Source organism: Dendropsophus ebraccatus, chromosome 7 (assembly GCF_027789765.1).
Source record: "Dendropsophus ebraccatus isolate aDenEbr1 chromosome 7, aDenEbr1.pat, whole genome shotgun sequence".
Taxonomy (NCBI): Eukaryota; Metazoa; Chordata; class Amphibia; order Anura; family Hylidae; genus Dendropsophus; species Dendropsophus ebraccatus.
In genome coordinates, this window is record NC_091460.1 from 135,576,603 (window position 1) to 135,589,424 (window position 12,822).

At 42.8% G+C, this 12,822-nt stretch overlaps 1 protein-coding gene across 1 annotated transcript in view; it reads left to right on the forward strand.

The window, feature by feature from the left end:
• The first annotated feature begins 2,321 nt into the window (after nucleotides 1-2,321).
• The window catches only part of BBS12 (Bardet-Biedl syndrome 12), a 130,998-nt gene continuing 120,497 nt past the window's right edge, over nucleotides 2,322-12,822 (forward strand). Inside the window, exon 1 of the mRNA XM_069978566.1 lies at nucleotides 2,322-2,327. The gene's annotated coding sequence lies outside the window, so the exon portion shown is untranslated. The remainder of the gene's footprint in view (nucleotides 2,328-12,822) is intronic.

The window sequence follows — 12,822 nt, forward strand, 5'->3', positions numbered from 1 at the left end:
CACCACTCTTGTTTCCAGTTCAGGCATGGTTTGCAATTAAAAGGGTTATCCAGCGCCACAAAAACATGGCCACTTTTCCCCCTCTCTTGTCTCCAGGTCAGGTGTGGTTTGGAATTAAGCTCCATTTACTTCAATGGAACTGTGTTTGAAACCCCACCCAATCTGTAGACAAGAGAGGGGGAAAAGTGGCCATGTTTTTGTAGTGCTAGATAACCCCTTTAAACTCCATTTACTTCAATGGAACTGATTTTTAAAACCTGCACCCAAACTGGAGACAAAAATGGTGCAAAAGTGGCCATGTTTTTGTAGCACTCGATAACCCCTTTAAGACGGTGCAGGATCCCTTTGCCTTTAGGACCCTATGGAGCTGCACATGCTGCAAAGAAATTTTATGCTCACACCGAACCACCCCAATGACTCGGGGGAAACCTGCTGAACCTTTTCCTAATCAGAATCAATTCATAGATAGAAGGAGTCGGCACTACTACGGCTTCTAATACATAAATAGCCTCACCAGCTGCGTGCATAGCAAATATTCACTCATACATCCACCTTCTTGTGTGGTGCAACAATCGGGCAAGGTTCAGTAGTAACTCATAAAGTACTAAGTAAGATAAGAGAAAATCCGAGTGCACTCACCGGTGGGTGAAGAAAAAGTTTTCTTTATTCGCGCATAGGAGCGCGGTGCAAGTTCATGGGGAGAGGGACGCCAACACCTTCCACCAGGGATGACAGCTGTTTCACGCCTACTAATCGGCGCTTCTTCAGATCCCGCCCCTTCAGTCACGTCACTCCATATACTCTCACGGTGTGACGTGTCAGAATAGTGGGCGTTACAATGTGTTTTTTTTTTTTTTTTTTAAAAACAAGAAAATATCTCTGTTATACATACAAAAAGGTGGTATATATACAAGACAGGTGATCATAGGAACATACTCAGATCAGTACGGTCATTTAGACCTATCTGCCCTTGTGCATTAGTCGCGAGTATCAGCCGCGATTCACATTGGAGTAACTGCCGATTGGCATCTCCGTACCCTTTTGGATGTATTCGTTTTAGTCCCAGGAACTTGAGATCTCTCACATCTCCGTTATGTTTTTCATTCATGTGGTCTATTAAGCGTGGTGCCCCTTGTAGTGTGCGTAATGACCTGACATGTTCGCTAAACCGTTTATTCATAGGGCGGATGGTTTTTCCTATATAGAAAAACCCACATGTACAGACTAAAGCGTATACTACGAGTTTTGTTTTACAGCAGATCATGTCGGGTATATTACAAGTATGGCCACCCAAATTTATCGTTTTACATTGTAGCATATTCGAGCACCATTTACAGTTACCACATTTGTGATTGCCATATAACATATTCCCGAGCCAGTCATCTTTCTTTTTCATTTCTTTACTGGAATATTTACTACGTACTATGATATCCTTGATATTCCTGGTACGTCTAAAGGTAATCATGGGTTTGGTGGTGTAAAGCTCGGCATAGAGAGGATCATGCCGAACGATATACCAATTATCCAAGATGGCTTTTCGTATCGTATCTGCTAGTGGGCCATATTTAAAAGAAAAAACAAAACATGCCTTTTCATCTACCTTGTTATTGTATTTTTTGTGACGTTTATTAGAAGCAAGTAAGTCTTTTTGTTTTTGTTTGAATGCCCTATTGTTGGCTTGTTGCAGTATATCTAGTGGGTAACCACGTCTATTGAGACGTTCAGTTAATTCGTTTGCCTGTATTAAATACGTCTCATCAGAGCTGTTAATTCTCCGAAGTCGGAGATATTGTCCGTACGGGACAGCTGTCTTGGTATGTGGGGGATGGTAACTAGAGTAGTGGAGGATAGCATTGGAAGCTGTGGGTTTTCGGTAACTGGTGGTATTTATCTGATTGTTGTGTATAGTAACATCCAAAAATTCTATCTGTGTGTTGTGATGTTTACTAGTGAATGTCATGTTCATGTTATTGTTATTTAGGTATTGGACAAATGAGGTGAATTCCTCAGTGGTACCCGACCATATAACAAAAACGTCGTCCACAAATCTCTTGTAACAATTCAAGTATACCAGATAGGGATTGTTCTTAGAAAATACAATTTCCTTCTCCAGTATGGCGAGGTACAGATTAGCGAGGGTACAAGCGACGGGCGTACCCATCGCTGTACCCTCGCCCTGTCTGTACCATTCGTCATCAAACTGGAAGCAATTATTTTGCAAGATGAAATATAAAGCCTCACATATGAAATCCACAAAACCCCTACTTTTTTCGGTCTTTTCTAATAGTTGACGCACTGCAGTGACACCCTTGTCGTGGGGTATACGGGTATATAAACTTTCCACGTCTATGGTGGCTAACAGTGCCCCTTTGGGCCATTCTATGTCAGCTAGAGTGGTCAAGAACTCGTTTGTGTCTTTTACTAGGGATGGCACGCCTTTTAAAAGCGGTTTCAATAGCCATTCCAAGTATTTAGACAACGGCTCCGTAATGGATCAAAGGAGTTACTCCACCTCCAGGGCGGCCCATAGTTGCCCATAGTTGCGGCCATCGGCTCCATTACGGAGCCGTTGTCTAAATACTTGGAATGTCTAATGGAGGAGATCGCTCCTCCGGGACGTTGTCTCCGTTACTGCTGCCGGCCGGGGACCGCTCCAAGATGGGCCGTCCTCGTGATCTCCGTTACTGCTGCCGGCCGGGGACCGCTCCAAGATGGGCCGTCCTCGGCTCAGCACTCGTTTGTTTTCGGCTGCAGCAGCCGAAAGCAAACAAGTGCCGATCTCATTGATCTTTGCTGTATAAGTATACAGCAAAGATCTCAATGAGAGATCAAAGTGTATATACTAGAAGTCCCCCAGGAGGAATAACCCTAACCCCAGGGGGGAAAACCCTAACCCCAGGGGGAATAACCCTAACCCCAGGGGGGAATAACCCTAACCCCAGGGGGGCTTCTAGTCCATGTGTTAAAAAAAAAAAAATATATATATATATTGTTATAAGTAAAAAGCCCCCTCCCCTAATAAAAGTCTGAATCACCCCCCTTTTCCCAGGTTTTAAGTAAAAGTAAATAAATAAATAAACATATTTGGTATCGCCGCGTGCGTAATCGCCCGAACTATTAATTTATCACATTCCTGATCTCGCACGGTAAACGACGTAAGCGCAAAAAAATCCCAAAGTGCAAAATTGCGCATTTTTGGTTGCATCAAATCCTGAAAAAATTTAATAAAAAGCGATCAAAAAGTCGTATATGCGCAATCAAAGTACCGATAGAAAGAACACATCATGGCGCAAAAACTGACACCTGACACAGCCCCATAGACCAAAGGATAAAAGCGCTATAAGCCTGGGAATGGAGCGATTTTAAAAGGGACATATATTTGTTAACAATGGTTTGAATTTTTTACAGGCCATCAGATACAATATAAGTTATACATGTTATATATCATAGTAATCGTAACGACTTGAAGAACATATATAACAAGTCAGTTTTACCCCAGGGCGAATGGCATAAATACACCATCCCCCCAAATAAAAGAAATGCGTTTTTTTTTTTCAGTTTCACCACACTTTGAATTTTTTTCTGGTTTCGCAGTGTACTTTATGCAAAAGCCTGTCATTGCAAAGTACAATTAGTGACGCAAAAAATAAGGGCTCATGGGGGTTTCTAGGTGGAAAATTGCAAGTGCTATGGCCTTTTAAACACAAGGAGGAAAAACCGAAAATGCAAAAATGAAAATTTGCCCCGTCCTTAAAGGGTTAAAGGGAATCTGACAGCTGTCATTCATGTCCCAAACTGCTGACACTCCTAGATAGCTGATAGAGCAAGGAGACACATGGTACCTTTTATATACCCAGCTGTGCTTCCAAGATGTACAAAATACTTTTATTATCAGGTACATGGAGTCAAAGAGGCTTTCCCGAGCTCCTGAGTAGCTACAGGCTGGAATCCCTCATCTCTCCTGCTGAGCCCAAGCAGGGTCAGGAATGGGAGGGGGAGGGAGGAGCTGTTATAGCCCTGTGCACTACAGAAGCTCAGGAAAGCCTCTTTGACTCTTATTACTATATAATAAAAGTTGTATCTATGTTCTGGAAGCACAGACACATATATGAAAGGTGTCCCTGATCTAACAGCCTCTTACATTGATACTTCCCTCTACAGTATGAACCCCAGGTCTGGTATATGTGGATGAACATGTTATAATGACTAGCACAGATGTGGACCACTACCCCTGGCACCCCATAATACTCTGGATATCCCATGATTTAGAAGCACCATTGAATAGAGGCATTAGGATGGTAAATCACCTATGATTTGTATATGGGAGCAATATACCATTTATATATATATTACTCTTCTCACATTATTTTTATATGGTATTCATCAAAAGCTGAGCTTTAAGGGACATATTCTCTTCTGTGTTACAATTAGAGTTTGTTGGAGTCCTATAACCCCCAGCCTAATTTATTATTCTTTTGTTGGTCTTTGTGTGTGTCACCTGATGTACATGAAAGTAAGAAAATAAGAAAACTGAAGCTGAACTCTGACCGGTGACCACTGGCAAGATGTGTAGTTTTTCTTAAGAGAAACAAAAAGCATAAAATAGTTTATTAGAAACTCCGCCAACTGGTATTTTGTCGCCATCTAGTGGATTCTCAATGTCATTACCCATGTTTGCGCCTAATGAAAAAAAATGAAAAAAGGAGAAGTATGGTAAAATAACAGGGAAAACCCCCCAATATAAATGCAACAAAGTGCGAAATATTTATAATATGTGACTAGGCAATAGACATCAGCTTCATATCAGTTCCAATACGTTTTTATGTACAGTACCAATGGAAATTTTCAAATGTGTATCTGTCATTAAAAAAAACAAACCTTTGATATGTCCTCTCACCACTCTGTGTCTATGTAAGTGAGACAATCCTAAAGACTTGCATTTTAAAAACATCATGGTAATATGACACACCTTAGCATACAGCAGAATCTGTAGCATCTGTTAAAGGACGACAATAAAGGGTAGTTTTTACATTACATACTCTTCCATATACTTCAATACAGTCCATAGACTTCTACATATACTGCGCCCCCTGCTGGACACTCCATAGGAATTACACCTGATTCGTGACGTCGCGGTTTTTGAGAGAATTTTAAGACTCCTTGATCTACTAAATTAAGGGAATTAGCACTATATGTGCATTTGTGCATTTCCCATAATTAATGTACATTAGGAATTTGTCTAACTTTCCATAAGTAATAACATATTAAAAAATACTTTTGGCCGAACTTCTCTTTAACTTGTAAGTCTTTTCCAAGTATATAAAGTGTATATGTTATATGGAAACAAAAACAGTATGAACCCCACTCTAATTTACAGAGACACCACAACATGAGCTCCATTCCAGTGGCTAGAAGTCATTTTGCAGTATACAGGAGTTGGGGATTTCCCTAAGGTTGGGCAGAGAATGGACCCTATATCACCACACTCAGGGAGTTACCATAGCAACACCAGCCTACTACACTAGCTAGAAGAAAGGTCCAGAAATGAGGCGGAGCTATAAGGCTGGGTTCACACTGTTTTTGCAGTCCATTTTTTTCATCCATTTTATAAAAAAAAAAAAAATGGATGAAAAACAGATTAAAAAAGGATGCATTTGTGTGCATCCGTTTTGATCCATTTTTCCATTGACTTTCATTATAAAAAAAAAGCATCAAAAACTAATCAAAATGTATCCTTTTTTCTTCTTTTAGCGTCCGTACACAAAAACAGATGCGTTTTGATCCGTTTCTTGATCCGTGTTTTTTTTTTTTTTTTTATAATGGAAGTCAATGGAAAAACGGATCAAAACTGATGCACACAAATATTTTCATTTGTTTTTGTTTTTTTGCATAAAATGGATGGGGGAAAAAAAACGGACTGCAAAAACGCTGTGTGAACCAAGCCTGAGCTATTTCTAGTGGTTAGAGGGACTGGGTCATTTAGGCCACTTGGATTTAGTATTATAGAGGAAGCTAATTTTTAGTGAGCAGAGGGACTGTGTATATACAGTAGCACAGTGCAAAGAGAAAAGTCAGCTCACCCAATAACCGTATAAAATTCTAAAGTCCAGATTGCATTATTCCCTTGTAAACAGATCCGTGGTGCTGGTCCACTGTATCACGTTGGCAATGGCACATGTTGTAGGCCCACTGCCTTACTCATGATATTATTCCAAAGACCAATATTACCAATGATACCAGTATATAAGAAGCAAACACCCTGACCACTTCCATCACCACCACCACATAGTAACTAATATTATACTATTAAAAGGGAACTCGAGGTAGAGGTAAAAAAAGAAGCATATAGCATTACTTGCCTATCTATCCCAGTTTTGAAACTACCAAAATCCATTTGTTTTGCTCAGTATTGTGTTTCTGTACTTCCTGGTTGAGCAGTTCCCAGAATGCAGTACTGGTTCCAGAATGCAATGCTTTCCCTCAACTGTTCATCACAGTCCTCCACCCTGCCCATTCCCTGCCCAAATCTGTTGTAGAACATCTAGGCTGTGTTCACACATTGCAGTTTCATTGTGTTACTGAATTATTTGCAGTACTTTATCATTTCATTGTGGTCCCACCCACACAGCACACTGTATTCCCTACATGTAACACCACACAGCACGCTGTGTTCTCTACCTGTAACACCACACAGCACACTGTATTCTCTCTACCTGTAACCCCACACAGCACGCGGTATTCTCTACCTGTAACACCACATAGCACACTGTATTCTCTACCTGTAACACCACACAGCGCGGTGTATTCTCTACCTGTAACACCGCACAGCACGCTGTATTCTCTTCCTGTAACACCACACAGCACGCTGTATTCTCTAACTGTAACACCACAAAGCACACTGTATTCTCTACCTGTAACAGCACACAGCACTGTATTCTCTACCTGTAACACCACACAGCACGCTGTATTCTCTACCTGTAACACCACACAGCACCCTGTATTCTCTACCTGTAACACCACACAGCTCTGTATTCTCTACCTGTAACACCACACAGAATGCTGTATTCTCTACCTGTAACACCACACAGCACGCTGTATTCTCTACCTGTAACACCACACAGCACGCTGTATTCTCTACCTGTAACACCACACAGCACGCTGTATTCTCTGCCTGTAACACCACACAGCACGCTGTATTCTCTACCTGTAACACCACACAGCACGCTGTATTCTCTACCTGTAACACCACACAGCACGCTGTATTCTCTATCTGTAACACCACACAGCACGCTGTATTCTCTACCTGTAACACCACACAGCACACTGTATTCTCTACCTGTAACAGCACGCTGTATTCTCTACCTGTAACACCACACAGCACACTGTATTCTCTACCTGTAACACCACACAGCGCTGTATTCTCTAACTGTAACACCACAAAGCACACTGTATTCTCTACCTGTAACAGCACACGGTATTCTCTACCTGTAACACCACACAGCACACTGTATTCTTTACCTGTAACACCACACAGCATGCTGTATTCTCTATCTGTAACACCACACAGCACGCTGTATTCCCTACCTGTAACACCACACAGCACGCTGTATTCTCTACCTGTAACACCACACAGCACGCTGTATTCTCTGCCTGTAACACCACACAGCACACTGTATTCTCTACCTGTAACACCACACAGAACACTGTATTCTCTGGCTGTAACACCACACAGCACACTGTATTCTCTGGCTGTAACACCACACAGCACGCTGTATTCTCTACCTGTAACACCACACAGCACTGTATTCTCTACCTGTAACACCACACAGCAAGCTGTATTCTCTACCTGTAACACCACACAGCAAGCTGTATTCTCTACCTGTAACACCACACAGCACGCTGTATTCTCTACCTGTAACACCACACAGCACGCTGTATTCTCTGCCTGTAACACAGCACACTGTATTTTCTACTTGTAACACCACACAGCACGCTGTATTCTCTACCTGTAACACCACACAGCACTGTATTCTCTACCTGTAACACCACACAGCACTGTATTCTCTACCTGTAACACCACACAGCACACTGTATTCTCTAACTGTAACGCTGATATTGGAATAAAATAAAGAACTTTTTGAATTTAATTTTTTCTTCTTTTCATCTCCACACACATATATTTTGATCAAGCATCTTTTATCTTCGAAGTTGAGCCCCACAATAAAGACTTTATGCCATGTTATCTTACATTGGATATACTGTTTATGCCTTGTTTTCTGTCCAGGTGGGATTGGCAGTGCCAGCTCTGATCCTCTCAGCCATTTAGCAGTATTTACTTGTGTTACTGCATACATTTTGTGAATACTCTGCAGTACTGCAATGAAAATGTGTGAACACAGCCCTAATTTCACTGTAGAGTTTTGCACAGTGAAGTTGCAGCAGCTGCTTCTGGCCGGTCAGAAATGGTGAATCACTCAGGAGATTGGGGGATGCAGCCCTGCCTCCTGTGACATCACGTCCTGCCCCCTGTCTGCATCATCAGCCTGTGCTCAGCAAACACACACAATGTGAGACAAAGGCATGGAATATTTGTCTCCTAAGGTGGGAGAGCAGTGGGAGCAGGAGAAAATGTGAATTAGCACAGAGGCCATTTTTCTTCACTTCCTGGATTTCAAACGGCACAGATATGGTAATACATTATATAGACACATCTATATAGCTTTTAATGTACTTTTGATAGAAAACAAGTTTTCCTTATGTGGAGTTCCCCTTTAATAATTTATTAATAAAATCCAGTGGTACCTTCAAAGGGAACTACTATATAGGGGACAAAGTGATATGGCAGCTAAGTCCTCGTCATGTGTGTCATATCAGGAAAACCAATACAAAATACTGTTTTATTGGTACCATCTGTTGCACCACATTTTTCTACAAGTCTCTGATGTCTGTTGGAGGCGCACTCGAGGCAGGGGGACCTTTCCCCATATGTTCTGGGGAAAAGCTACTGGAGGATGGTCAAGGACCTAATTCAGTTGACCCTTTCTACTGATTGACCGCTTGATGTTAGCCATTATCTACTAAACATTCCCCCCAAAACTATGAGAGCTAAATTACTTTTACATATCTTTACATCAGCTCAATGTCTGTTGGTGGCTCATTGGAAGTCTACGGTCCTGCCATCTCGAGAGCAGCTACTCAGTAAAATTGCAGACATACAGAGAATGGAACACCTTTCTGCCCTTAATGGTTCTTTAAAGGAGTAGTGTGGCGCTAACTAAAATAATAAAAACACTTGAAAATAAGCTGATATGGCTAAACACTCCCCCCTCCTCTGCATTACCCGCCCCTCTAGCTCATACCTTTGCTCTGTAGTCTCTGGAGTCTGAGCATTCGCATTGTCACCATGTAATGCATAGCGAGGATTCCACAGTGACAGGGTGAATGTAGTTGAAACACTTGGGCATTACCTAAAGGAAACGCCGGGGATTACACTACACTAGCGCATGCGCCAGAAGGGTTGTGATAGGTTGCTCGGCCCTGCTATGTAACCAATAGGAGCCGAGCAAGAGATGTCACATAACGCGGCCAAGCTAGAGATGGAAATAGAGGTGGGCCAAGGGCAGGCTGAACAGGGGACGCGTTGACACAAAATGGGTCGACGCGCCGAAGAAAAATTTTTAAATCCAGCACTTCCGGCAGGGGGCAGGACAAGCGAAAAAGAGTGGAAGACGACTGGACAGGTAATAGCACTACATGACAAAGTTATATAACTTTGTCATATGGTGCTAAATTCATATAAAAGCTTATCGCTGCACTACTCCTTTAATAGATACATTCAATAAGATTTGGGGACCTTGGGACCTTGGTTGCTTTCTCTCCCCCCCCCCCCTATCTCCTTCCTCCCTCCACTTTAATGTGTTTTCTGTCTGCATTGTTGTATTTTGTTGTTTTGAGTTTTTTTGGTGTATCTGCAGTTTTTTTGGTTTCTTGAATTTCTAGTGGGAACCAATGGTTTACCTTGTTATTAAGTTAAGGCCTGTACAGACTATGGCTATGTTCACACTATGTAAAAGTATGGCCTTTGTTGCCATCGGCAACAACGGCCATACTTTCTGCGGAGTGGAACATTGCCTCTGCTTCAATGGGATCCCGGCTGGAGCGTATACACATAGTATACGCTCCGGCCGGGAACCCGTGCGGCGCCGCAAAGAACTGACATGTCAGTTTTCTGCGGCTGCAATTCAATGAATTGTGGCCGTAGGAAACCCTGTCAGTTCACACAGTATTCATCTCTCCTCCATATGGTCTGACAATTTACATATAACTCTGTAACACAGTTTGTTAGTGTTCCATATTGTGTTCACACCTAGATGCTATGTTCACACAACGTATCTCTTCGTGAAAAGTCCGTCCGTTGTTGCCGATTGCAACAACGGACGGACTTTTCATGAAAAGATACGTTGCCTTGTGCTCTATGGGATCCTGTCCGGAGTGTATACACATAGTATACACTCCAGCTGGGGTGCCTCACAGCACCGTAGAAAATTGACAGTGAATAGCGGCCGCAGAAACCCCCTGTCAGTTCACACAATAGAGTGAGCGGCTCCGGCCGTATGCTTCATTGTGTGCTGTGGGGAGTTCTGATGCGGGCACGCACGGATGCGCTTGCATCAGAACTCTGCGACCCGAAAGGTCACCCGGCCGGTACTGCAGTACCGCCCAGGATTATCTTTTCAGAGACAGGCTGGTCTCTTACTGTGTGTGAACATGGCCAGAGGCTGTATTTAATGTTATGTCTCCTGTCTTATTGTTATACATGAAATGGAAATGGCATGAAATTATACTCCCATACCATTATATAAAGACAAGCATTTCCCCCACACACTGACCCATAGAGGTAGATACCAATGGTACACAGGCTCTGGGAGACCCATGCCATGAAGCTCCGTACAAACAGTTCTGGTGCAGAAATCACAGCACATGGCCTCAGTACCAAGCAGCACAAAAACAACATCCAGATGCTATAAATCTCCCTGATATTTAATGTACAGGTACAGTAACACCAGGGCAGGTAGCATGGAGGGGGCTTAGGAGCCAAAGGCAGACTTTCCTGAAAGTGTGTATTAGAAAAACAGAAATCCCTCCCTTTCCTCATGTATCAAATGATTAAAAAAACAAAGAATAAACATAATTTGTAGTGTTCTGTTCTGCAATATATGAACCATTAACCCCGTATTATATATAGTAGTATATATAGTATATAGGACAGTATTGGGTAGAACTGAGTTAAGTATATTTGTATGGCCCTCAAAACCCATTCCGATTTCTCATGTGGCCCCATGGTAAAATTAATTGCCCACCCCTGCTGAATGTAATCCCCCTGTAGTTATCCAGTATACCCCACCTTAGTTAGCACCCCCCCCCCCCAAAAAAAAAAAAAACAAAAAAAAAAACTAGCCAACCAGTGTTTCCTCTTCCTTCGCACTCTGTGAGCGTAGAAACAATGTAACTTGTAGGGAGAGAGTGGACGAAAGCACATTGCTGCCTGCCTAAGATCCAATGGTTCCACATTCTGTCAATCAGAGCACTGTATTTATCTGTATGTGCTCATCAGTAGCCCAGTTATGAGGCTAGGTGCAGCACCCAGTGCTGACAGGAGCCCAGAAGGCCTACTGTTGTTCAGGGCCCACCGGGGAATTTCCCGCTCTCCTGGTGGGCCAGTCCAAAGCCTGCACTTATCCTAAGGTAAAGAGAGGATAGAGATTTACCAGACTTCTGCTCCAGGAAGGAGTTTGGTTTTAGTCAGGGAGAAGAGCGCTGACTGTGTACACTGATATCTGAAGTAGTGGTTGGAGATAGTGCTGGTCGGTTGCTGTGCTGTTCGGCTGCCATGTTGTTGAAGATTTCCTGCATATGTCCCTATGGTTGTTGTGTAACACCAGAGTTTTATCACTACAAGTATTGCACCACAGTAAATCCAATCTATTTAGGTCCTTATCAGCAGAATATACAGAATATACAGTTAGACTGTGCAGCATCTACATCTGCATAAGTAACTACATGTCTGTGTGCTAATACCATACTAGAAGCCTTTCTTCATCCTATATGTATTTAGTAGATAGGACTGTGGTTACATTTTATACCACTTTACACAGGGAAAATCTACGCTCTATTGGGCTCTTGTCCCTTTGTGCATTTGTGAGTGACACTCTTCTTCCACAGTTCTGTGACTATTGTGAGTTTCTTGGCCATAACTTTTTCCCCAGGGATTTTGCCGAGGTTTTTTATTGGGTTTAGATCAGGACTGTGGGCTGGCCATGTAATGTTTTCGATGGAACTGCTTTACCTGTTTTTCTATGAGACAGGGGGCATTGTCCAGCATGAAAATTGCAAGGAAGGTTTTCAGTCACTCTGATATGTAGCTGTATGACAGGTCCGACTCAGTGTCGGACTGGGGTATCTGGGGCCCACCAGAGGAAAGGATCCTGGGGGCCCATCAATTAAGAACCAGTAAGAAACAACCTGTCTGTCAGTTTGTGCAGGTTCTAAAGCTGGGGGCCCACCGGAGGATGCTCCAGTTCTCTGGTGAGCCAGTCCGACACTGGTCCAGTGGTGCTGCAGAAAATATTCCCTAAACCTTGACACTTCCTCCTTCCCCTTTCCCCCACCTATTTACACACCATGGGGGGATTTATTATATTAGGCCCCACCCCCTTTCCCCCGGAAGAATTCACTAAGAGGTGCACGCCTCTTAGTGATTCCAGCCGGCGGGGCGCCCGAACCTCCTCCCAGCATACTAAATATACACCTGCTTCCAATAGG